General features: G+C 49.0%; 1 long non-coding RNA gene across 1 annotated transcript in view; it reads right to left on the bottom strand.

Annotated features, from left to right (window-relative positions):
• LOC144761883 (uncharacterized) overlaps positions 1-26,660 on the bottom strand; it is a 41,490-nt gene that overhangs the window by 495 nt on the left and 14,335 nt on the right. The window lies entirely within an intron of this gene.

Here is a 26,660-nt window from a genome sequence, read left to right as displayed (position 1 = left end):
CATCACCCTTTGAACCAGGAAGTGGGGTGTAATTCAAGTCCAGCACGACATTTGACCAACCATTAATATAGCAACACCATCCCATGGAAAATAATGGAAGTAGGGACTTAAAATGAAATAGCTTTTAATTAATGATGGGGGTGTTGTAGAGAGCTCTATATAAAGAAGATGCTCTCTTCCAAAACTTGGAAACTACTCAGGGTTCCCTACTTGCTTTTTTTGCATGAATTATGTGTTACTCTAAGCCTGAATGGGTATTGCTTTCACTTATCAAGGGTGCTCCCTTGTGCCTTGACGAAAGGTATGTCTCTCTGACAAGGTGTTAAGGAGAGTGAAGCACGTGTCAGGGACTATAATACTATGTATGTCTAGATAAAAGGAGTTTCTCATTTTTCAGCTCATCATGGATGGCACTAGCAATTTGTGCTTCAAGACTTTGCTGCAAAAATCCTATGCTAATCCTATGCTTAAAAACTCTGGTAGAAAAACAGACATTTGAGGTCAGCCGTTTGGGAGTGTTGTGGTGTTGCAGAGGACTCCATATAAAGGAGCTTCTATCCACCTAAGCTTGGGAGCAATCCAGGGGTCCCTACTTTATTTTTTGCAAAATGTATTCAGCACTTTAAACCTGAAAGGGTGTTGCTTTGATTTATACTGGGTGCCCCCTTGTGGCTGGTCAAAGCTACATCTCTCTGACAAGCTCTAATGAGAGTGAAACATGTGTCAGGGACAGTTTTTGTACATTCCAGGTTGGCCTGGGCGGTATTTTAATAATCCAAAGTTGTAATACTATGCATGGAGTATTAAAAGGCTTTTGTTCTTTTTCAGTTCAGCATGGATGGCACTAGCTATAAGCTATATCTATATTTAAAGGGTTTTCTGCAAAAATGGCAAGATACTTCTCAATTTTCTAGTTCAGCATGTATGGCACTATGCTTGAGAGCTCTGCTAGAAAAACAGACATTTGAGGCAAGCAGTTTTGGAGTGCTGGTGACGTGGTTGAGTGCTCCCTGTAAAGTAGCTGTTCTCTATCTAAAATTTGGGCACTATTTCGTGACACCCCCATTTTCCTTTGTTGTGTAATTTGTGCAAAGCTCTAAGCTTGGAAGGGAATTGCCTTCCCATATACTGTAAGCTCCGTTGTGCCTGGACAGAGCCATGGGCCTGATTTGGAGTCTTTGTAAATGTAAATGTATTGCGACTTATATAGCGCACGTATCACCCGAAGGCATCAAGGCGCTTGATTAGGGAACCCGTCCTGGTATTCCCCTGTGAGATACCCCGGCAGGGTATCCACAAGGTGAAAGCCAGGCATCCCGCCACGAGGGGCCGTAGTGGAGATTAAGCAAGCTATTGCCCAGAGTCGCAGAGTGTGACCCCGTGAGTCGAGTAGGCCCCGGAGCGAGAATTGTCGAGTCCGTGGAATTTTTGAGCCCGAGACCCGCCGAGGCGGGGAATCGAACCCTGGTCCACGGCCGATCTCAGCTTCCGGGTCTGCCGCCTCTAACCACTGAGCCACGCTTCTCCACTTGGCGGACAGGTTACTCAGTCACAAATGTGATGGATATCCTGTGCACCATATTACAAATGTCATAGGATATAATGCACTCGTAATATGGTGGATGGGATAGCAGTCATGTTTGTGACAGTGTAACCCTTGAAATGCATGTTATACAATTTCTTTAAGGGTTAGAGTGTCTCCTTACTCTGTTATGTCTTCAAAGGCAATGCAAGATTTAACAGAGTAAAGAGGCTGCTCTATGAGACGTGAGTCCTGTATCATGGGGAATTAAGAAGAAGCAAGGAGACACACTAACCTTTAAAGAAATTCTGTAACATCAGTTAAAGGGATCATATAAAAAGATATGAGAATCGTATATGTAGCTGATCTTGCTGTATTTCAGAATAGAACACAGACACTAATTACACAGGAGGAGGGACCATTAATAATGTATAAACAAATAAGGTAGTAGCCAAAAGAGTGAAGATCATATACTAAGAGACTGGGGAAAGAAACCACTTGTAAGGGAGGGACACACACATGACAGGACATTGTGTTCTCATTAGTCCTAAAGAAGCGCAGTGTGCACGAATCACATGTTGGCTGAAATAACGACTGTATGAGAAACTAACTACATGAATGAATAAAGAAACCAACACAAGAAACTTCATTGTCTTAAACTATTAATTATTTCAGTATTGTATTTATATATATATCGCTAATAGATCGCTAGATAGATCCCTAGATAGATAGATAGATAGATAGATAGATAGATAGATATTCACTGAAAAACATAGGTTTCGGGGACATTATAGTTAGGATTTAGCATTTTAAAAACCTTAGAAAGTCACAGAAAAAAACAAAGGTTAGAGCACCCTCTGCCCAAAAGCAATTCTGCAGATACAAAAAAGGGGAGGTTTGCCCTAATACTCCACACACATCTGGGCAATATCAACAGCAAAAACAGAACTTAATGCGGCAGAATCAATGAAAAATAATAATTTCTAAAAATGAAGGAAACCTTAATTAATCCCTCAAGAGAAAAATATTCTCATCAAACCATATATCTTATTAGAAAAGCACTCACAACGGTCGGTGATCCCGATGTTTTGTCTCTGTGTATACATTTGTCAACAAACACAAAATGTCTACATGTACATCAAATGATACAAAAAATATATTATATACAGATACCTTTAACATACAAAAACAATCAAACAATATCTTCTGTCACACAAACAAAATCCTTATTGCCCTAGTTTCTTAAGGTGGTGCGAAAACCACAATTTTTTTGCAAACTATTGTTCGCAACACATATTGAAAAGATAACCCTTGTGTCAACACCTATCGGTGGAATAATAAGTCTCAACCCCTTTCTATATCAGAAGGCACTGTCAATTTCCTTTGTTAAAGAATCAAATTTGTAAGGGATTCTCTTGTCTATCAGGTTGACGCATTTCGGCCCATTTCGTCTGGGCCTCATAACAGGACTTGGGACACAAAGGAAACCTAAAAAAAATAAAGTACAATCCTCTGTACTTACATATACACAAATATACAAATCTATACAGGTTTATTCTCATAGGAGATAAGTTACACCACAGGTAAGTCTCATTGAGGCTTACTACAACTAAATTATTTCATTAGAAAACACTGAGCATTAATGAGTACAGACCCACAACCTCATAATTCGTATATCCTCTGTGTTATTCTTACCCACCTGAATAGGAGGAACGGGTGATAGTGTGTGAGGAAAGCGTCCGGTAAAAGTTAGACAGGACAACAACTAAAAGGCTATGGAAAGATCTAGGATCTATACCAAACGGTCCAAACGACCCAAGCCTCCATCATGCACCTCCTGACGTGACAAAGCCCCAATAGAAAAGTGCAGGCAAATCCAAAGTATATACAAAAAATTTACACAAACTGCAACAAGCTTCTAACCTCCACAACTTGCCGATTGTGTTACATCAAGAAAGGCACAATAAACTGCACTGGGAACATACAACTGTTTAGTCTGGAGCTATTCTGAAACAACATAACAAGTACACATCAGAATATTCAAAAGCGAAAATCGCGACTAAATCATGAAGCCTTAACAATACCTCCATGAATACGTACTTTTTGGTGGGTGGTAATCGAATAAGTGATCCTTCACCCATCCTCAGTAGAAGAGGATGCTGCGGCTCACCCATGATCTTATTTTTGCCTTGGGGAGATCTATGAAAATGAGCACGCACAAAGATAAGGATCAATCGACATGTGTGAAGACACACAAATTCCTAGCGTAAGGAAAAAACTTACCAGGGAAATGTATTCCGGGATTGAAGGTTCTCTCTGGCCACAGTGTAAGGCATCAAACAGTGCGTAACGTGGGCAGAAACGTAACCGTGTTATGAACCGCCTCTGGTAATGGACACTAAAAAAGGACTCCAGGAGACTTTTTATGCAGCCGCTGTTACAGGTTCTACATACTGAGGGCAGACTAAAGTCCGACTATCTATGGATGGAATCTCAGGTTAAGCGTTGAACGCGCTACTAAGAAAATGTAAGGCCATCAAGCCTTCCTACTCGTATTTACAAAGGCGGACCAATATCGTAAATACAATTAAAAACTAGTGAATAAAAAGTAGAAGATAAACAATAAAGTATAAACGAAAAAATTTTACATGAAAAAAGGTTATAGCAAGGATGACCCTCACCAGTGAAGTATTGCTCAATGTTGCCCTTCACAATCTAAATTTGCAGTTAATATTAAAGTGTCATAATCATCCACAATTCGCCATCTTGTCAAAAAAACAAATATTAATTTTCATTTACCAGCCGTATATCATGGCACAAGATTAACTAATCCTAAATCAATGTTCGACTGGATGTATGTGTTCTCATAAAAACAACTATTCACATCGTATTTCCAGACAAAGTATGAAAATTGTATACTACTCAGATACTTTTATAACACATGCTGATCTACAGTATGCGTGTGCACTCCTCATGTAACAGCTCATTGTTGTAAAAGGGCCCAGATTTCATCCCTGTCATTAAGGCCTGAGATCGCTGTATGGTATTTCTCAATTAATCTAGCTTCAAGTCTGTTCAGTCTTGCCTGTGTAGTCTCTTGAGTGGCATTTTGAAGTGTAATCAGCACTGTCCATAGCATATCATTTTCAGTATGACTGTGATTATGATATTGCTCAACTAATCAGAATAAACAAACAGTATCCCAACTGGTATTACTAAAAAGGCGATTAAACATGTGTGCATAAGGCATTACGTGAACCGAAACAAGGAGACTCAATACGTTTTTCAAACGTGCTCCTGGCATCGTATAATTAAAGGAAATTAGAGAAATAAAGTTGTAGCAGCACTGTAAGTAAATAAATAACAAAACAACCCGAATTGGACTTGATGCTCAGCATGTGCAAGTGACACAAAAGGTGGTGACGCAAGTGACAATTGTGGTCAGCATGTATGGTGCATAGTGAATGGTGCTAGAATATATACAGTGAATAAAGAAAACAATGTGGCTACAAATGAATTACAAAGTGAAAGTTTCTAAGTTTTGCTATATTGATTTGGATGAGCCACACTGGGGGTTGTGCCATTTATTGCGCTGAACGGTCGACGACGTTTCGATCCTCTTTTGTTGGGATCATCTTCAGGACTGGGTTGTAATTGGTAAATGGTGCTGTACAGGGAAGGAAGAAAGAAGGTAAGGTGGGGAGGGAGGAGGGAAGGCACTGGCGCTCGGGATGGTCAGAGACGTGAGACGGGGAAAAATTGGTGGGGTAAGTCAGAGTGAGGGAGGGGAAAGGATGTAGAGAATGGTCACGCGGGGTGTCAGGGGTGTCCAGGTGTAAAGGTGACTGAAAAGCTGTATTACAGTCGGGGGTGGGCCAAAGGGCTGTATGCATGAGGAGCCCCCATAGTGAGTAACAGTGCAGTGGTGGACTGTGGTAGAAGCGGGTAAAGGGATAGGGCAGAGATGGCAAGGAAAGGGGGGAGAGTCTAACGGTGTGAGGCCTGAGAAAGGAGGAGTGAGGGGGCCCTGTATCGTGAAGTCAAGGGGATACGTGTAGGGGCATTGTAATGGTGAATGGGATGTAAATCAGAAGGGAGACCTAATTGAGTGGGGCCCGCGCGCGAACGGGATGGGAAACGGGTGGCAGCGAGTAATAACTAGCAGGAAATGGGCAACAGCTAGTGTGGCTTAGGCTTGGGTTGCGAAAAAGGAATAGCCAATGGGAGTGTGATAAGGGAAGCAAGTATGGTCGAGGAAACGACATGCGAGTGCGGGCATGGGGAAGGTAGGAACGCTGGTAACCAATCGCGTGTCGAGGAAAAGGCACAGAATACCTGGAATGATTTAGGGAGTTCTGGATCACTTGTATGGACAGGAAAGCCGAGGATGCGTCCAGAAAATTTGATTTTTTATTGGTTGTGTTCCAGTTCAAGTGATCCAGAACTCCCTAAATCGTTCCAGGTATTCTGTGCCTTTTCCTCGACACGCGATTGGTTACCAGCGCTCCTACCTTCCCCATGCCCGCACTCCCATGTCGTTTCCTCGACCATACTTGCTTCCCTTATCACACTCCCATTGGCTATACCTTTTTCGCACTGCATTTTACACAGTAAATACAATTTTTTGTGTCACAGGTCGAGAATGTTTTTGGAAAGTGTTGTTGTCCATTGATGGTAACCTCTTTCGAATCTACTGTAAGTGCACATGCGGCACAATTTTGGCACCTATAGTGTCCCAGCACTGGTGGTAGACCTAGCATTCCTCTCAGATTCTGCCTTTTTTCTTCTGGTTGTGCAGCTCTCACCAGTTGTGGCCGGAGGTTCTTTCCTTTGCAAATGCAAAGAGCGGTTTGAGGAATCCTAAATGGCTTACTATCCTCCAGTTATTTAAGATAATCTTTTTAACTCGGTTAGCTTTTGGATTATATGTGAGCACACATGTCAATTGGGCCATTTCCGGTCTCTCTTTTGGACTAAGTAAATCTTGTCTTGGTGTATACCAGGGACTTTTTAAAGCCGGATGGGATTTTTTCTGCCCTCGCCTCTATGAATCGAAGGGCAGGATGAGTGATGTAATATGTGGTGTCATCAGCAGTGCATTGTGGGGCGCTAGTTATAGTTATCTTAACTAACTATATCAGCTGAATTTCTCTGGTTTTGTGCGTGAGAAATGTCCAACTAACTATAACGTCCCTGAAACCTTTGGTTTTTTCAGTGAATTGGTAAGGGTTTTTTATGCTAATTTCCTTCTATAACGTCCCTGAAACCTATGTTTTTTTCAGTGAATTTCAAAGGTTTTTTAAATGCTAATTACTAACTATAACGTCCCTGAAACTTGTGTTTTTTTCAGTGAATTTCAAAGTTTTTTTGAATGCTAATTCCTAACTATAACGTCCCTGAATCTCTGTTCTTTTCAGTGAATTTCTAAGGTTTTTTATGCTAATTTCTAAATATGCCTACATAGGTAGAAACTGTGCAGAAAGATGAAGAAAGGTGCAGAAAGAAGTAAGAGAAGTGCAGAAGGAGGGAGAAAGGTGCAGAAAGAACCAAGGGAAGTGCAAAAAAAACCAACAGAGTCACAGAAAGAGGCCTAATTACAACAGATTCATACAAAGTAGTCTAATCACTAATCCTTCTCCCAAGATGTCCAACAACTCACTTTTCTCTTGAAGGTTCACTATTAGTCGACTGCTTAGATTGTTAGGCCTACCAACCAAATATAAAACAGCAATCCTAAGAATATCACTGTTGTAAGTCTGACCAGGTTTATGAAGGTATGCATGTTTGCCTCTGCTTTTACTGAGTGTCATGTTACATAAAAATAAACATAGAAATACTTGAATACCTGTGCTTCAAACAGCACATTCTGCAAACATATGTACAAAAAGGTGTATGTATTTCTTTCTGCTTATAATCCAGGGCACATGGGTATCCAACAACACCTATATACATAGGAAATATCAGGCTGTGCAACTGAATGACAGAGCAGAACTGAGAACATTTAACCACCTATAGAAGAAGCTACCCACTTTTTAAGCTACCATATTCAGATGCATAACATATGTCATAATACATATACAAGAAGACATATACCTCAGTCACAAGAGCACGCAGACCTTTAAACCTGACAGCTTGCACTTTCCATTTGAGTACAGAATGTTATAGAAAGTGGTAAGAGAAGTACAGAAAGAAGCAAGAGATGTGCAGAAAGAAACAAAAGAAGTGCAGAAAGAAGGAACAGAGGTGCAGAAAGAGGCAAGAGGGGTGCAGAAAGAGGGAAGAAGGGTACAGAAAAAGGTGAAAGGGGTACAGAAAGAAGCAAGAGAGGTGCAGAAAGAAACCAAGGAAGTACAGAAATAAGGAACAGAAGTGCAGAAAGAGGCAAGAGGGGTGCAGAAAGAGGGAAATAGGGATGATGAGGGAGGCATGAGGGGTGCAGAATGAAGCAAGAGAGGCGAAGAACTAAGCAAGAGAAGTACAGAAAGAAGCAACAGAGGTGCAGAAAGATGGATGAGGGGGTGGAGAAAGAGGCAAGCGAAGTGCAGAAAGAAGCAACAGAGATGTAAAAAAGGGAGAAGTGGGGTAGAGAAAGAGGCAAGAGGGGTGCAGAAAGAAGCAAGAGAGGTGCAAAAAGAAACAAAAGAAGGGCAGAAATAGCAACAGAGGTGCAGAAAGAGGCAAGAGGAGTACAGAAAGAGGTAAGAGGGGTGCAGAAAGAGGCACGAGGGGTACAGAAAGAACCAAGAGAAGTGCTGAAAGAAGCAAGAGAAGTGCAAAAAGAAGCAACAGAGATGCAGAAAGAGGGAAGTTGAATCGAAAAAGAGGCAGGAGGGATACAGAAATGAGCAAGAGGGTTGCATAAATAAACAAAAGAAGGAACAGCAGTGCACAAAGAGGCAAGAGGGGAGCAGAAAGAGGGAAAAGAAAAGGGGTGCAGAAAGAGGGAAGAAGGGTGTGAAAGAGGCACAAGGGGCACAGAAAGAAGCAAGTGGGATACAAAAAGAAGCAAGAGAGATGCAGAAAGAAACAAAAGAAGTACAGAAAGAAGGAACAGAGGTACAGAAAGAGGCAAGAGGGATGTGAAAAGAGGGAAGAGTGTGCAGAAAGAGGCACAAGGGTTACAGAAAGAAGGGACAGAGGTGCAGAAAGAAACAAGAGTGTGCGGAAAGAGGCACAAAGGTTACAGAAAGAAGGGACAGGGGTGCAGAAAGAAACAAGAGTGTGCGGAAAGAGGCACAAAGGTTACAGAAAGAAGGGACAGGGGTGCAGAAAGAAGCAAGAGAAGTGCAGAAAGAAGCAACAGAGATGCAAAAAGGGAAAAAGGGAAAAAGGGGTGGAGAAAGTCGCAAGAGGGGTGCAGAAAGAAACAAGAGAAGTACAAAAACAAATAAAAAAGTACAAAAAGAAGGAACAGAGGTGCAGAGAGAGGCAATAGGGGTACAGAAAGAAGGAAGCGGGTGCAGAAAGAAGCAAGAGTGGTGCAGAAAGAAGCAAGAGAGGTGTGTAAAGAAGCAAGAACAATCAGGAACATCATCTCCCTGGTTTAGTGACTCCCTACGCCAGTGTAGGAAAGATTTCAAACGGCAGGAAAGAGCCTGTAGGAAGGACTTTAAGGCAGAAAATAAAAAGAACTATAAAGAGGCCTTAAGAGGCTACCATAAAAAGATATATGCAGCTAAGAAGAGTTTCTTTGCCTCCAAGATTGATTGCGCTAAAAATAAAAGCAGATAGATCTTTGACATTGTGAAAAGTTTTTCCTCACCTAAGGCTGCAATTAGGTGCGCCTCCCCCTCTGATGAGTGGATTAGGAATTTAGCCAATTTCTTTTATACAAAGATAGTAACTATACAATCTGAGTTTGCTAGTCCAGGCATTAAAGATGCTATTCAACAGGCTGGCCCCCAGTGCCAGATAGATGGTTTTTCCCTCTCCATCTTGCCACCCATGCCCCTAGAGACATCTTTGGTAATAATAAAGGGCCTGAAATCTGGCTCCCCTGCAGATCCTTGTCCGGCCAAATCCTTGGCGTCTATGGCAGAGATTCTGAATCCGACTGTAAATCATGTTTTGAACACATCCCTCCATACCGGACTGGTCCCGGTTGGATGGAAGAGTGCAAAAATAATTTCTCTATTAAAAAAACCCATGGCAGACCCTATGGTTTTCACCAACTATAGACCAATTTCTCTTCTGACATTTTTTGCAAAAACCGTTGAAAACTACGTCCACACAGTGCTCAGCAATTTCGCTGAGGATAATAATCTGTTTCATCCTAGCCAGTCCGGTTTTAGGCAGAATCTCAGCACTGAGTCGGCTTTATTGTAGTTGTCTGAATCTATCAAGGAGACCTTAGACGCAGGTGGCAAAGCGGTTTTGGTCCTTTTGGACCTTTCCGTGGCATTCAACACCATGCCCCACAGCCACCTCCTTCAGAGACTGAGGGAGTGTGGGCTCGGGGGCACGGTGCTGAAGTGGTTTGCCTCCTTTTTAGAGGGTAGAAACAAGGAGGTCTGGTCACCCCCCTTCGTGGCCAGTGTGCCAACTTTGTGTTTGGGTGTGCCACAGGGTTCCATTTTGAGCCCTGTACTTTTTAATCTGTACATGCCCCCCCTAGCCACATTGGCGGAAGAGAACAAGGTCACAATAATATTGTACGCCGATGACACCAAACTGCTGTTTACCTGCAGGAAGGGTGAGGGGTTCGACAGGGAGAAGATCAACAAGTGCCTAAAAGAAACCTTTGCTTGGTTTAAACATAACCATCTGAAATGTAATTCAGATAAATCTGAAATCATTTTGTTCGGCTCCCCCCCCGATGAATGTCTGGGAACAATGGTGGCCCCAAGACATGTCTCCTCCCCAGGTCGCGGTCAGGACTGTAAAGAACTTGGGAGTAAAAATGGATGATGCACAATCTATGGTATCACAGGTGCAGTCGGTAGTTGGAACCTGTTTTGGTCTCCTGAAGATGCTTCGGAGGTTCCTATTTCTTTTACAGACTGATAATAGAAAAATGGGTATTCAGGCCCTTATCATCTCAAGGCTGGACTATGCCAACATCCTCTACTTGGGCCTTCCGGAGTTCTTACTTAACAAACTACAGGTAGTACAGAACACAACACCTAGGGCTGTTCTGAGCCTAGGGTCTAGAGATCGGACCTCTCGCCATCTCAGAGATCTGCACTGGTTACCGGCGCGTAGTAGTATCCACTTCAAAGCTCTTGTCCTGGCCTTTAAGGCCCTGCCTGGGATAGGAGAAAAATACATCTCTAGAAGAGTTTCTTTTTATATACCTGGCAGGTCATTAAGATCTGCCCACCAACATATTTTGGCCACCCCTAAACACTTTAGAGCTCGCAAAGGCGGTCGCTCTTTTCAAGTGCAAGTGGCTGTACTTTGAAATAAGCTGCCTCTCTCACTCAGGAAAGTTACGAACCTGCTCGTTTTCAGAAAGCAATTGAAAACCTGGTTGTTTCAACAGACATTATAACCTTTTCGGTCTCTTCCATTTTTTTCTTCTTTCCCTGTTCTTTCTCCGGTTTTCCCCTTGCTTGTTGCTTCCTTTCTGTCTCTAAGCGCCGGGACACTCTTTTGAGTAGCTGTGCGCTCTAGAAATCCTTCCTAACATAACATAACATAACAAGAGGAGTGTAAAAAGAAGCAACAGAGGTGCAAAAAGCGGCACATGGGGTGCAAAAAGAGGGAAGAGGGGTGCAGAAAGAGGCATGAGGTGTGCAGAAAGAACCAAGAGACGTGCAGAAAGAAACAAAAGAAGTACAGAAAGAAGGAATAGAGGTGCAGAAAGAGAGAAGAGGGGTGCAGAAAGAGGCATGAGGGGTGCAGAAAAAAGCAACAGAAATCATCAAGAGAAGTGCAGAAAGAAGCAAGAGGAGTATAGAAAGAAGGAAGAGGGGTGCAGAAAGAAGCAAGAGAGGTGTGTAAAGAAGCAAGAACAATCAGGAACATCATCTCCCTGGTTTAGTGACTCCCTACGCCAGTGTAGGAAAGATTTCAAACGGCAGGAAAGAGCCTGTAGGAAGGACTTTAAGGCAGAAAATAAAAAGAACTATAAAGAGGCCTTAAGAGGCTACCATAAAAAGATATATGCAGCTAAGAAGAGTTTATTTGCCTCTAAGATTGATTGCGCTAAAAATAAAAGCAGATAGATCTTTGACATTGTGAAAAGTTTTTCCTCACCTAAGGCTGCAATTAGGTGCGCCTCCCCCTCTGATGAGTGGATTAGGAATTTAGCCAATTTCTTTTATACAAAGATAGTAACTATACAATCTGAGTTTGCTAGTCCAGGCATTAAAGATGCTATTCAACAGGCTGGCCCCCAGTGCCAGATAGATTGTTTTTCCCTCTCCATCTTGCCACCCATGCCCCTAGAGACATCTTTGGCAATAATAAAGGGCCTGAAATCTGGCTCCCCTACAGATCCTTGTCCGGCCAAATCCTTGGCGTCTATGGCAGAGATTCTGAATCCGACTGTAAATCATGTTTTGAACACATCCCTCCATACCGGACTGGTCCCGGTTGGATGGAAGAGCGCAAAAATAATTCCTCTATTAAAAAAAACCTTTGCAGACCCTATGGTTTTCACCAACTATAGACCAATTTCTCTTCTGACATTTTTTGCAAAAACCGTTGAAAACTACGTCCACACAGTGCTCAGCAATTTCGCTGAGCATAATAATCTGTTTCATCCTAGCCAGTCCGGTTTTAGGCAGAATCTCAGCACTGAGTCGGCTTTATTGTAGGTGTCTGAATCTATCAAGGAGACCTTAGACGCAGGTGGCAAAGCGGTTTTGGTCCTTTTGGACCTTTCCGCGGCATTCAACACCATGCCCCACAGCCACCTCCTTCAGAGACTGAGGGAGTGTGGGCTCGGGGGCACGGTGCTGAAGTGGTTTGCTTCCTTTTTAGAGGGTAGAAACAAGGAGGTCTGGTCACCCCCCTTCGTGGCCAGTGTGCCAACTTTGTGTTTGGGTGTGCCACAGGGTTCCATTTTAAGCCCTGTACTTTTTAATCTGTACATGCCCCCCCTAGCCACATTGGAGGAAGAGAACAAGGTCACAATAATATTGTACGCCGATGACACCAAACTGCTGTTTACCTGCAGGAAGGGTGAGGGGTTCGACGGGGAGAAGATCAACAAGTGCCTAAAAGAAACCTTTGCTTGGTTTAAACATAACCATCTGAAATGTAATTCAGATAAATCTGAAATCATTTTGTTCGGCTCCCCCCCCCGATGAACGTCTGGGAACAATGGTGGCCCCAAGACATGTCTCCTCCCCAGGTCGCGGTCAGGACTGTAAAGAACTTGGGAGTAAAAATGGATGATGCACAATCTATGGTATCACAGGTGCAGTCGGTAGTTGGAACCTGTTTTGGTCTCCTGAAGATGCTTCGGAGGTTCCTATTTCTTTTACAGACTGATAATAGAAAAATGGGTATTCAGGCCCTTATCATCTCAAGGCTGGACTATGCCAACATCCTCTACTTGGGCCTTCCGGAGTTCTTACTTAACAAACTACAGGTAGTACAGAACACAACACCTAGGGCTGTTCTGAGCCTAGGGCCTAGAGATCGGACCTCTCGCCATCTCAGAGATCTGCACTGGTTACCGGCGCGTAGTAGGATCCACTTCAAAGCTCTTGTCCTGGCCTTTAAGGCCCTGCCTGGGATAGGAGCAAAATACATCTCTAGAAGAGTTTCTTTTAATATACCTGGCAGGTCATTAAGATCTGCCCACCAACATATTTTGGCCACCCCTAAACACTTTAGAGCTCGCAAAGGCGGTCGCTCTTTTCAAGTGCAAGTGGCTGTACTTTGAAATAAGCTGCCTCTCTCACTCAGGAAAGTTACGAACCTGCTCGTTTTCAGAAAGCAATTGAAAACCTGGTTGTTTCAACAGACATTATAACCTTTTCGGTCTCTTCCATTTTTTTCTTCTTTCCCTGTTCTTTCTCCGGTTTTCCCCTTGCTTGTTGCTTCCTTTCTGTCTCTAAGCGCCGGGACACTCTTTTGAGTAGCTGTGCGCTCTAGAAATCCTTCCTAACATAACATAACATAACAAGAGGAGTGTAAAAAGAAGCAACAGAGGTGCAAAAAGCGGCACATGGGGTGCAAAAAGAGGGAAGAGGGGTGCAGAAAGAGGCATGAGGTGTGCAGAAAGAACCAAGAGACGTGCAGAAAGAAACAAAAGAAGTACAGAAAGAAGGAATAGAGGTGCAGAAAGAGAGAAGAGGGGTGCAGAAAGAGGCATGAGGGGTGCAGAAAAAAGCAACAGAAATCATCAAGAGAAGTGCAGAAAGAAGCAAGAGGAGTATAGAAAGAAGGAAGAGGGGTGCAGGAAGTGGCATGAGGGTGTAGAAAGAAGCAAGAGAGGTACAGAAAGAAGTGCAGAAAGAAGCATCAGTGTTGGACCCGGCCTCGTGGCGTGGTCCTACCCTCCCCCGCATGGCGGGCCCTGGACGACACCGGCCCTCCATCGACCCGCTGTCGCCCCCCCTGACACTACTCTCCACGAACTCTCGACGAGAACAGCCCCCCCTGGCAACCAACGGCTCTTCCCCCTGGAACCCGGCGAACCATGCTTGCCCCAACTCTGCAGGTCCGGCTACCACTCCGGGCCGCCATTTCAGGCCCGACTCCATCTTGTCTTGGGCCCATCAAGTCCCGAGCACGTGGCCTCGGCCTGACCCCGGCCAAGGCCCCAGCAAAGCCCCGACATCGAGGCACCAAGATCCGCCCAGGTGGTAGAGTGGCCACTTGACGGATCCGGGAGGAGGGGAGTTTCGATGGCCCTCCAGCCGCCCCCGGACGCCTGGTATCGATCACCCTCCGGCCTCCCTGGGCGCTGACTCCACCCCCCTGCTGGGTGTCTGGACTCCTTCATCCCGGCCCATCTGACCCCCAGGCGCGAGGGTCCGGACATCAAAGGACTCCAGTCCTATATCTGGGCCAGCCCTGGATTAGGACTCGAGTTGTATCTTGGAGTCGAAGCCCTGCTGACCTCGTCGCGGCTGATCCTGATAATTACTCTTGTGCCTGGAACCTGGAACCTCGGAGCCCTGCTGACGCCGTCGCGGTCCGATTTCACTGAACCATCCGCGGAGCCCTGCTGACGCTGTCGCGGCCCGACCAAACTGAACCATCCTCGGAGCCCTGCTGACGCTGTCGCGGCCTGACCAAGCTGAAACCACCTTCGGAGCCCTGCTGACGCTGTCGCGGCCCGACCAAACTGAACCTTCCTCGGAGCCCTGCTGACGCTGTCGCGGCCCGACCAAGCTGAACCAACCTCAGAGCCCTGCTGACGCTGTCGCAGCTCCTTGCACCCCACAGCTCGAGGATTGAGAGCTGTGTGCCGGGTATCCTAGTACCAGTTGGTACCAAGACTGTCCCGCTACCCCCTTCCCCCTGATACCGAGACTTTAAGGATCTCTCGATCCCTCTGTACATATTGCTGCGAGAACCTGCCTTTATTTCTGATATAAAGACGCTCAAGAATCTACTCTCGTGTGGTGTCCCTTTGTAGTGGTGTGATTGCTCGGCTGTTACGATTGTAGGAGAGGAGCCTCGCCCAGGAGGCCTCTCGACGGCGCTCTGCCAATTCCATCAGGAAAGGGGGTCTCGGGGTGGTCAGTCAGACACCTTCTGTCTCCCCTGGGATCGTCCTTCTAACATTGGTGGCAGGCGACGGGATCCGAGCCGACGCAAATCGTACAGCGAGTAACTCGCCCACTACTAACAGAGACACACAGCAACCATGAGTGCTAAGGAAGCCGGAACGACCGCAGAGTTCCAATTGGAACTATTGGAGGAGTACACACATAAAGAACTCAAACAATTTTGCAAAGACTTAGGTATCGCTACCACCGGACTAAGTACCAAAGAGGATTTTAAAGAAGCGCTGCAAACATGGGTGGAGGCCAGAGCGACACCACCCCAAACCGAAGGTGACACGGTCCCTGACGTGCACCAGGAAACCTTAGCAGCCCCAACAGAGACACGGGCCTCTCCCACGAAGACGCCCGAGAACGAGAGAGAAGCCGGCTCCACGAGTTGGAGCTCGCCCGACTCCGGCTGGACGGAGAACTCCAGCTAGCGGAAAAGAAAATGGCCATTGAGCAACTATGGCTGCAAGGAGACCTGGAGGAGAGACGGAGGCAGAGAGAATTGGAAGAAAAGAAAATCACGTTCGAGCACGAGCGTGGCCTCAAAGAACTGGAGATCAAGGCCAAGAGCAAAGAGGCTGGCGCCACTGTGAACCGAAGCCCCCCGCCTCCTGCCGACACGAAGGTCCACATTCCCAAGGACGTCGTCAAGGAATACTATAAAAATGATGACATCCGGCAGTGGTTTAAGGCCTACGAAGTCGCCATGACCGCGCACTGCATACCCCGAAAAGATTGGGGTGCCGGCTTATGGGGGAAATTCGTCAGCGAAGGAAGAGACACCTTGCTGGAGCTGGCCGACGACGTGATGTCCTCCTATGATCACATGAAGGACGCCCTGCTCACCCGTTATGGCCTCACCCCTGAGATGTACCGGCAGAGATTCAGAGACTGCAAAAAGATCCCTGGTACTACATGGGTGGGGTACGTGAACTTTTATAGCAGGGCGCTGGAAGGGTGGATCAAGGGCAGCAAACTGACCACCTACGAGCAACTGTTCGACCTCATTGTATGGGAGCACCTCTCCAACAACTGCTTTGTCGAGCTCAGGCAGCATCTACTCGACAGCAAACTGACAGAGCCACGGAAACTCGGCGTCGAGGCCGATCGATGGGTGAGCACCCGGGTCCCCCGGACCCCGATAGGAGAATCAGGACGGAACACCCAGGGGCACCCCCGCCAGCGAGGCGGCGGAGGAGGCCAGAACCAGAACCGAGACTTCCCGTCTGCGCCGCCCCGGAGCCCGCCCGGGGGTCGCCCCAGAACAACACTTCGCCATCCCTGACCAGAAGAGGGCCCCGCCCGAACATTACCTGCCACAGATGCCAGCGGCCAGGTCACTTTGCCAGTGACCCCCACTGCCCAATGAACCAACGTCCCGGCACCACCGGGCTTCCAACCCGCCAGATTGCTGCCGCAGCCCTGGGAGAAGGAGAAGAAGAAGAAGAGGTCTACAACGAGGACCAGACCGAGTGGGAGCCAGCCGCCATGGCCCTAGTCTGTCTGGGCAAGAGGGACATGATCCCCCGGGCTCCCCTCCCGAGCAACACCCAAAAATACTGTCAGTGGGTCAACATTAATGGGCGCCGGGCCGAAGCACTCCGTGACACTGGAGCCAGTGTGACGGCCGTCAGCTGCCACTTGGTGACTCCCGAACAGATCCTACCAAATGTGCTGTGCTCCGTGCTGGCCGCCGACAATTCCGAGACCCTGTGCCTGATGGCCCGAATCCCCTTCGAGTGGGGAGGGGTGTCGGGCATGCTCAAGGTGACTGTCCGGGACGACGCCCCCGTGGACTGCCTCCTCGTAAACGACCTCGAGAGTTCCCTCTGGGCCCAAGTCGAGAGGAGGGAACATCTGGGGATGCTGGGCCTACCCGAGTGGGTCTGCGCGACCACCCGATCCATGGCAGCCCGGGCCCCGGCACCGACCGAGGGCGCCCCGACCGAAGAACCGGAGTGGCCCGCGCCGCCACCGGCCGCCGTTGATGAAGAAACCGACCCTGAGCCCGGGACACCGGAGCCCAACCGCGAAGACATCGCCGAGCTCGGCGACATCCCTCAACTAGGCCAATGGCGCCAGGAAGGTGGTCCCACCCGAGGACAATTCCGGCAGGAACAGAAGGCCTGTCTCTCCCTCGAGGGAACCCGGCAGCAAGCCGCAGCTCAAGCCGCCGGGGACACCTTGGGGTCCCACTGGGTCTACTGGGACCACGACCTCCTATAAAGCGAACAGAAAATTGCCAAACTGGGGGCCAGCTGAGTGTTGGTGGTCCCCCTATGATTCAGAGACTTCTTCTTGAACTTGGCACACGACGTGCCCCTCGCAGGGCACCTGGGGCAGGACAAAACCTACAGCCGCCTGGTGACCCATTTTTACTGGCCAAAAATGCGCAACGATGTGAACAATCATTGCAGGACCTGTCCGACCTGTCAAGCCAGCGGAAAGAGCGGGGGAAATGTCAAGGCCCCGCTCCAACTCTTTCCCGTGGTGACCACCCCCTTCGAGCGAGTGGGGATCGATATCGTGGGGCCCCTGGACCCCCGCACCTCTCAGGGGCACCGCTTCATCCTCGTCCTGGTGGACCATGCCACCCGCTACCCAGAAGCCATCCCCCTCTGGACCATAACGGCCCCCGTGGTGGGCCGAGCGCTAATGGGGATCTTCGCCCGAGTAGGGTTCCCCCGAGAGGTCGTGAGTGATCGGGGCACAAACTTTATATCGAAATATATGCGGTCCCTGTGGCAACAATGCGGGGTCACATATAAGTTCACCACCCCGCATCACCCCCAAGGGAATGGACTTGTGGAGCGGTTTAACCGAACACTCAAGGGGATGATCAAGGGCCTGGAAGAGCCCCTCCGCCGCAAATGGGACGTCCTGCTGCCCTGCCTCCTGTTTGCCTATCGGGAAGTGCCACAGAAGTCCCTGGGGTTCAGCCCCTTTCAGCTATTGTACGGACACCCTGTCCGAGGTCCCCTCAGCCTGGTTAAGGAAGGTTGGGAGTAAGCATGGGCGGATTTTGCGGATCCACGATTCACGAATTTGCGAATTCACGGATCATGGATCCGCAAAATCCGCGGATTTTGCGGATCGGCGGATTTGGGGGCGGGGCTTCCTCGAGTGTGTGGGCGGGGCCAAACGGACGGGGCTTCCATGCGAGCGCACATGCCTCTTTGATTATGTTGCCTCAGATGCTGCATGCAGCTCTAGGTCCATCAGAGCACCGAGGGGGACACATGGCTACATCGCTTGTAATGATCTGAGGGGATTTTAAACCGTTCCTGCCCCTGTGGCCAGATGAAGAGTTAGTCCTGTGGCAAATTAGTGCTTCTCGGCTCCTTTATGAAGAGCATGAGGGCCTCTGCCATCTGTAACGCTGCTGAAGGAATCATGGCCTGTCCATGCTATATTCCCAAACCATGGCGAATTAGGGCTGAACTAAAATTTGGTAGTACCTCCAATTTCTAGAGCAAATTCAGAATGACTAAGAGAATGTGCCAGCTGAGCTTTCTCCATCGTGCTCTGCCTATTGTGGAGGAGAATGAGCTCATCGGGTTGAGTTTGGCTGTATAAAACTGCAAAAACAAGCTTTGCTGGCACACAGACAATGCTCTGTCACAGCTGCTGCCGAGCCCAGCAGAGATCAGCTGCCTTCTAAGGGTCGATGGGGAGGGTGACTGGTGACAACCATGTGTCTTCTGCCATCCGCCGCTTCTCGGGTCTGAAGTCACAAGCCAGGTCGGGGAGGCCCGCTTCATGCCTCTTGTGTGTATAAAAGGTCAGAGACCGATCAGACGAGTGTGTGGGCGGGGCTTCCATGCGAGCGCACATGCCTCTTGTGTGTATAAAAGGTCAGAGACCGATCAGAGCAGCAGATAAAGATACATAAGCTCCTGGCCACAGAATGAACCCTGCCCTTCATATTTATTCAAGAAGACACCACCACCGTTTTGTGCCTGCTGTAAATAATTTACGATGGCGCCGGCAAGCTGCCAGCGCCATCCTGAAAAAGTTACTTAATTAGCTTCAACAGGAAGCTCCAATTGGTAAAATAAAGCAGGCGCTCGGAGCCCCTGCTTTATCTTATCTATTAGAGCTTCCTGTTGAAGCTAATTAAGTAACTATTTGAGGATGGCGCTGGCAGCTTGCCGGCGCCATCGTAAATTAGGCTTGAACTTTTGACCGAGGAATCCGCCGCTCGCGGATTGCGGATTTTCGGTAAATTCGCGAGAGTTCGCGGATCGCGAATTTACCGAAAATCCGCAAAATCCGCGATCGGAGCGGATTTTGCGCTCATGCTTAGTTGGGAGACTACAGTCCGAGATGCTCCGCCTGATGTCTACCGGTACCTCCTGACCCTTCGAAACCAGACTCGGAAGTTCCAGGAACTTGCCGAGGCCAACCTTGAGGCCAGTCAGGAGGAGATGAAACGCTGGTATGACCAGAATGCCTCGTCCATCGAGTTCGAGCCGGGCCAGCAGGTCTGGATCATGTCCCCGGTCGAACCTTGTGCCCTCCAGGACAAATGGACGGGGCCCTTCAAAGTGGTGGAGCGCAAGAGCCCCGTCACCTATCTGGTGGACATGGAGTCCCCCAGGAACCCCCTTCGGGTTCTGCATGCCAACCGGCTCAAGCCTCACTTTGCCCGCACGGAGCTGAGCCTGCTGCTAGCTACAGATAACGGAGCTGAAGACGACTCCGAGCCCCTGCCCGACCTCCTGAGGTGCTCTGAAAAGGACGGCTTCGTCGAGGGAATCCCCCTCTCCTCCGCCCTGACACCCGAACAGTGACAGGACTGCCAAGAGCTGTTGGGGCAGTTTGCGGACCTGTTTTCACTCACTCCCGGGGTCACACAGTGGTGTGTCCACGATGTCGACACCGGGGACAGCCCGCCCGTGAGACACCGGGCCTACCGAGTTCCCAACCGAGTTCGGGCCTGCATCCAGTCCGAAGTTGCCAAGATGCTAGCCCTGGGAGTGGTCGAGCCCTCAGACAGTCCCTGGGCCAGTCCAGTTGTCCTGGTCCCTAAAGCCGCCGCCCCTGGTGCCCCTCCAGAACTCCGGTTTTGTGTCGACTACCGGGGACTGAATGCCGTCACCAGGACCGACGCCCATCCCATCCCCCGGGCCGATGAACTGATCGATCGCCTGGGGGCAGCCAGGTACCTCAGCACCTTCGACCTCACGGCCGGGTATTGGCAGATCGGCCTCACCCCTGGTGCCCAAGAGCGATCTGCCTTCTCGACCCCCGATGGCCACTTCTATTTCAAGGTGATGCCCTTCGGCATGAAAAACGCCCCGGCTACCTTCCAGAGACTGGTGAACAAAGTGCTAGCGGGGCTAGAAGAGTTCAGTGCCGCCTACCTGGACGATATTGCGGTGTACAGCCCCCACTGGGACGCGCACGTGAGGCACCTCTGGGAGGTCCTGACGGCCCTCCGACGGGCCGGATTAACCGTGAAAGCAAGCAAGTGCCAGATAGGCCAAGGGTCTGTGACCTATCTGGGGCACCAAGTGGGGAGCGGCCATGTGGCCCCCCTCCAACCCAAGATTGACGCCATCGTGGCCTGGGAGCCCCCGGTCAACCAGACAGCCGTCCGAGTCTTCCTGGGACTCACGGGATATTACCGGCGCTTCATAAGAGACTATGGGAGCATTGTGGGGCCCCTCACTGAACTGACCTCCAAAAGGCAACCAAAGAAAGTACACTGGACCCCCGAGTGCCAGACGGCCTTCGAGACTCTGAAGGCGGCCATGTGCACCGCCCCTGTGCTCCAAGCCCCCAACTACAGCCGAGAGTTTGTGGTCCAAACCGACGCCTCGGAGCACGGCATCGGAGCGGTCCTATCACAAGTTAACCCCGAGGGGGTTGACCATCCTGTGGCCTTCATCAGCCCACGGCTGCTGGCTCGAGAACAAGGATGGAGCACCATCGAGAGAGAAGCCTTCGCCGTCGTGTGGGCCCTAAAGAAACTCCGGCCCTACCTCTTCGACACCCACTTCTGGGTCCAGACCGACCACCGGCCCCTGCGGTGGCTGATGCAGATGCGTGGCTAAAACCCGAAGCTGCTGCGATGGTCCATCTCCCTGCAAGGGATGGACTTCACTGTGGAGCATCACCCTGGCAACGACCACGCCAATGCGGACGGCCTGTCCCGCTTCTTCCGCCTCGGCGAGGAGAACCCCCAAGAAGATGGGTGACTCTCCCTGCCTTCAGCTGGAGGGGACGTGTGTTGGACCCGGCCTCGTGGCGTGGTCCTACCCCCCCGCATGGCGGGCCCTGGACGACACCGGCCCTCCATCGACCCGCTGTCGCCCCTCCTGACACTACTCTCCACAAACTCTCGACGAGAACAGCCCCCCTGGCAACCAACGGCTCTTCCCCCTGGAACCCGGCGAACCATGCTCGCCCCAACTCTGCAGGTCCGGCTACCACTCCGGGCCGCCATTTCAGGCCCGACTCCATCTTGGGCCCATCAAGTCCCGAGCACGTGGCCTCGGCCCGACCCCGGCCGCGGCCCCAGCGAAGCCCCGACATCGAGGCACCAAGATCCGCCCAGGTGGTAGAGTGGCCACTTGACGGATCCGGGAGGAGGGGAGTTTCGATGGCCCTCCAGCAGTCCCCGGACGCCTGGTATCGATCACCCTCCGGCCTCCCTGGGCGCTGACTCCACCCCCCTGCTGGGTGTCTGGACACCTTCATCCCGGCCCTTCTGACCCCCAGGCGCGAGGGTCCGGACATCAAAGGACTCCAGTCCTATATCTGGGCCAGCCCTGGATTAGGACTCGAGTTGTATCTTGGAGTCGAAGCCCTGCTGACCTCGTCGCGGCTGATCCTGATAAGAATTCTTGTGCCTGGAACCTGGAACCTCGGAGCCTTGCTGATGCCGTCGCGGCCCGATTTCGCTGAACCATCCTCGGAGCCCTGCTGACGCTGTCGCGGCCCGACCAAACTGAACCATCCTCGGAGCCCTGCTGACGCTGTCGCGGCCCGACCAAGCTGAAACCACCTTCGGAGCCCTGCTGACGCTGTCGCGGCCCGACCAAACTGAACCATCCTCGGAGCCCTGCTGACGCTGTCGCGGCCCGACCAAGCTGAACCAACCTCAGAGCCCTGCTGACGCTGTCGCGGCTCCTTGCACCCACCAGCTCGAGGATTGAGAGCTGTGCGCCGGGTATCCTAGTACCAGTTGGTACCAAGACTGTCCCGCTACCCCCTTCCCCCTGATACCGAGACTTTAAGGATCTCTCGATCCCTCTGTACATGTTGCTGCGAGAACCTGCCTTTATTTCTGATATAAAGACGCTCAAGAATCTACTCTCGTGTGGTGTCCCTTTGTAGTGGTGTGATTGCTCGGCTGTTACGATTGTAGGAGAGGAGCCTTGCCCAGGAGGCCTCTCGACGGCGCTCGGCCAATTCCATCAGGAAAGGGGGGTCTCGGGGTGATCAGTCAGACACCTTCTGTCTCCCCTGGGATCGCCCTTCTAACAATCAGAGATGCAGAAAGGGGGAGTGTGGTGGAGGAAGAGGCAAAAGGGATACAGAAAGAAGCAAGAAAGTTATAGAAAGAAGCAAAAGAAGTGCAGAAACAAGGAACAGAGGTGCAGAAAGAGGCTAGAGGCGTGCAGAAAGACGGGAGAGGAATGCAGACAGAGGCATGAGTGGCACAGAAAAAAGCAACAGAGGTGCTGAAATCAGCAAGAGAAGTGCAGAAAGAAGCAACAGTGGTGCAGAAAGACGGATGAGGGGCATAGAAAGGCATGCGAAGCACAGAAAGAACCAACAGAGATGAAAAAGGGGGGAAGAGGCATGGATAAAAAGGCAATTGGGGTGCAGAAAGAAACAAGAGAAGTGCAGAAAGAAACAAAAGAAATGCAGAAAGAAGCAGGATGGTTGCAGAAAGAGGCAAGGAGTGCAGAACGAGAGAACAGGGTATAGAAAGAGGCATGGGGTGTAGAAAGAAGCAAGAGAGGTGCAGAAAGAAGCAAAAGAAGTGCAGAAAGAAGCAACAGAGATACAGAAATGGGGAAGTGGGATGGAGAAAGAGGCAAGAGGGATACAGAAAGAAGCAAAAGAGTTGTAAAAAGAACCAAAAGAAGTGCAGAAAGAAGGGACAGAGGTACAGAAGGAAGCACAAGAAGTTCAGAAAGAAGCTACAGAGGTGCATAAAGAGGAATGAGGGGTGGAAAAAGAGGCAAGAGAAGTGCAGAAAGAAGCAACAAAGAGGCAAAAACGTGAATCAGGGGTGAAGAAAGTGACAAGAGTGGTGCAGAGAGAAACAAAAGAAGATCAGAAAGAAGGAACAGAGGTGCAGAAAGAGGCAAGAAGGGTGCAGAAAGAGCGAAGAGGGGTACAGAAAGAAGTATGAGTGATGCAGAAAGAAGCAAGAGCTGTGCAGCAAGAAACAAAATAAGTGCATAAAGAAGGAACAGAGGAGCAGAAAGAGGCAACAGGGTGAGGAAAGAGGGAAGAGGGGTGGAAAAAGAGGCAAGGTGGTGCAGAAAGAAGCAAGGAAGCTAAAGAAAGAAACAAAGTACAGAAAGAAGTAACGGAGGTCCAGAAAGAAGCAAGAGAAGTGCAAAAAGAAGGAACAGAGGTGCAGAAAGAGGGATGAGGGGTACAGAAAGTGGCAGGAGGGATGCAGAAAGAAGCAAGAGAGATGCAGAAAGAAACAAAAGAAATGCAGAAACAAGGAACAGAGGTGCAGAAAGAAGCAAGAGGGGTGCAGAAAGAAGCACAAGTGGTGCACAAAAGAAGCAAGAGAGGAGTAGATAGTGGCAAGAGGAGTGCAGAAAGAAACAACAGATGTGCAGAAAGAGTCAAGAGGGGTGCAGAAAGAGGCAGGCGAAGTACAGAAAGAATCAAGACACATGCAGAAAGAAACAACAGATGTGCAGAAAGAGGCAACAGGGGTACAGAAAGAGGGGAGAGGAGTACAGAAAGAGGCATGAGGGGTGCAGAAAAAAGCAACAGAGGTGCTGAAATCAGCAAGAGAAGTGCAGAAAGAAGCAACAGTGGTGCAGAAAGTGGCAAGAAGGGTTCAGAAAGAGTCAAAAGGGGTGCAGAAAGAAGCAAGAGGTGAAGAAAGAAAGAAAAAAATGCAGAAAGAAGGAACCAAGGTGCAGAAAGAGGCAAGAGGGGTGCAAGAAGAGAGAAGAGGGGTGTGAAAGAGACACAAGGAGTGCAGAAAGAAAGAAGAGGAGTACAGAAAGTAGCAACAAAGGTGCAGAAAGAGGCAAGAGGGGTACAAAAGAAAGATGGAAGAAGGGTGCACAAAGAGGCATGTGTGGTACACAAAGAAGCAAGAGATGAGCAGAAAGAAACAAAAGAAATGCGGAAAAAATAACAGAGGTGGAGAAAGAGGCAACAGGGTTGCAGAAAGATACTGGATGGGTGGGGGAAGAGATAAGAGGGTGCAGAAAGAAGCAAGAGAGCGGCAGACAGAAACAGAAGAACTACAGAAAGAAGGACTAAAGGTGCAGAAAGAGTCAAGAGGGGTGTAGAAAGATGAAAGAGAGGTGCAGAAAGAGGCCAATGGGGTGAATAAAGAGGCGAAGGGGTACAGGAAGAAGTGAGAGGTGCAGAAAGACACAAATGAAGTACAGAAAGAAGAAACAGAGATGCAGAAAGAGGCAAGAGGATTGCGGGAAGAGGGGTGTGAAAGAGGCACGAGGGATGCAGAAAGAAGCAAGAGAGGTGCAGAAAGAAGCAGCAGAGGTACAGAAAGAGGGAAGAGGTGTGGAGAAAGAGACAAGAAAAGTGGAGAAAGAAGCAACAGAGATGCAGAAAAGGGGGAGAGGGGTGCAGAAAGAGAGAAGAGGGGTGCAGAAACTGGCAAGAGAGGTGCACAAAGAGGAGGTAAGAGGGGTGCAACAAAGAAGCAAGTGAGGTGCAGGAAGAGGCAACAGAGATGCAGAAAGAGACAAGAGAGGCACAGAAAGAAGCAAGAGTGGCTTGCGCACCATTAGTACCAATTTATCACCCACACTTACCAATAACTAACAGGTGACCATTCTAGGTTTGCAAAGGACCTTCCACCATGCTGTAACACTTGTCGCTGCATTTTTGTAAACGTTTGAGCCATTTGAGCTAGAAACAAGGCTTTTTTTGTTCAAATCTGCAGATTAGGCAGAAGATGATGGATTATGTGGCTATTGTGGAAAATGTATAATTATGTGAAAGTCGGTGCAGCCAAACAGTCGCATAATTCCAGTGGCCCTGCTCATACCTCCGACTAGGTCTAGAAGTGCTCCTCAGTGATTCCTTCTTGTTTTTGTCTCATTGAGTTCATAGTTTAGATTCTATGGAAACGAGGAAGACTAAACCTGAGATTATCACTCCACAACACAGACTACAATACCACATAATTATCTCAATGACACATAATTCCACACTACATAATTCCTGTACACTAAATACTACATACTTTCTATCCACATCATTTCACTGCACAACATCCCACATAATTCCACTACACACAACGTACATCCACCCCACTCCCAAAAACATTACTAAAAAACTTTTACATTTACAACGCCAATAGCTCTAACTCTTGCAAATGCAAGACCTATTACATTACAAATGCTTCTTTAACTGGTAGTCGCGTTTGCAGAGTGGTGGAGAAAGGGGGCTGGGCCTTCAAACAGCACTCAGGATTTCCGCTGCGCAGGACTTACAGGAGGTACCAGGAAGGCCTCTTGGCCCCCAAAGTCCCTCAAGAGTAAAGTGGACTACATCCCCCAACCTATAGTGTGCCAGGAGGGGCATTTTGTAGAGTGGTGGAGAAAGGGGGTGTGGCCTACGATGACCTCTTAGCAATACCACTGTGTGAAACTTACTGGACGGAAGAGGAGGGGTAGTTGGCCCACAGGATGTCCCTTCTATTACCTCCAGTAAGTCCCACAAAGCAGAATAGCTAAGGTCTCATAGCAGGCCATGCCCCCTTTCCCCACCACTCTGCAAACACACTTCCTAGTGTGCTCTTGGATGAGGAATGAAGTCCCCTTCGATGCTAAGGGTCCTTAGGGGTCAACTAGCCCACCTGACACCTCCAGTAAGTCCCAGATAGTGGGATTGCTGTGAGGTAAACACAGGCCACGCCCCCTTACCCTACCACTCTGCAAACGCACCTCCTGGCATGCTCTTGGTTGGGGGATGAAGTCCCCTTGCCTCCATCAGGTCCCTAGTGGCCAACTAGCCCTCCTGTTACCACTACTAGGCCCCACACAGCTGGATTGCTGTGAGTGGTCTGAGGCCAAGCCCCCTTTTTACACCACTATGCAAACACACCTCCTGGCGCGCTGCTGTTCGGGGATGAAGTCCACTTTAGTACTAAGGTCCTCAGGACACAAGAGGACTTCATCCTCTAACATGCAGGGCACCAAGAAGCGCGTTTGCAGAGTGGTGTAAAAATGGGAGTGGCCTCGCATCACCGCTGGTTGCAAGCATGGACGACG

The sequence above is a fragment of the Lissotriton helveticus genome, chromosome 6, assembly GCF_964261635.1.
Source record: "Lissotriton helveticus chromosome 6, aLisHel1.1, whole genome shotgun sequence".
Lineage (NCBI taxonomy): Eukaryota > Metazoa > Chordata > Amphibia > Caudata > Salamandridae > Lissotriton > Lissotriton helveticus.
Note: the sequence above shows the minus strand (reverse complement) of the source record. Positions and strands in the feature narration are given on the sequence as shown.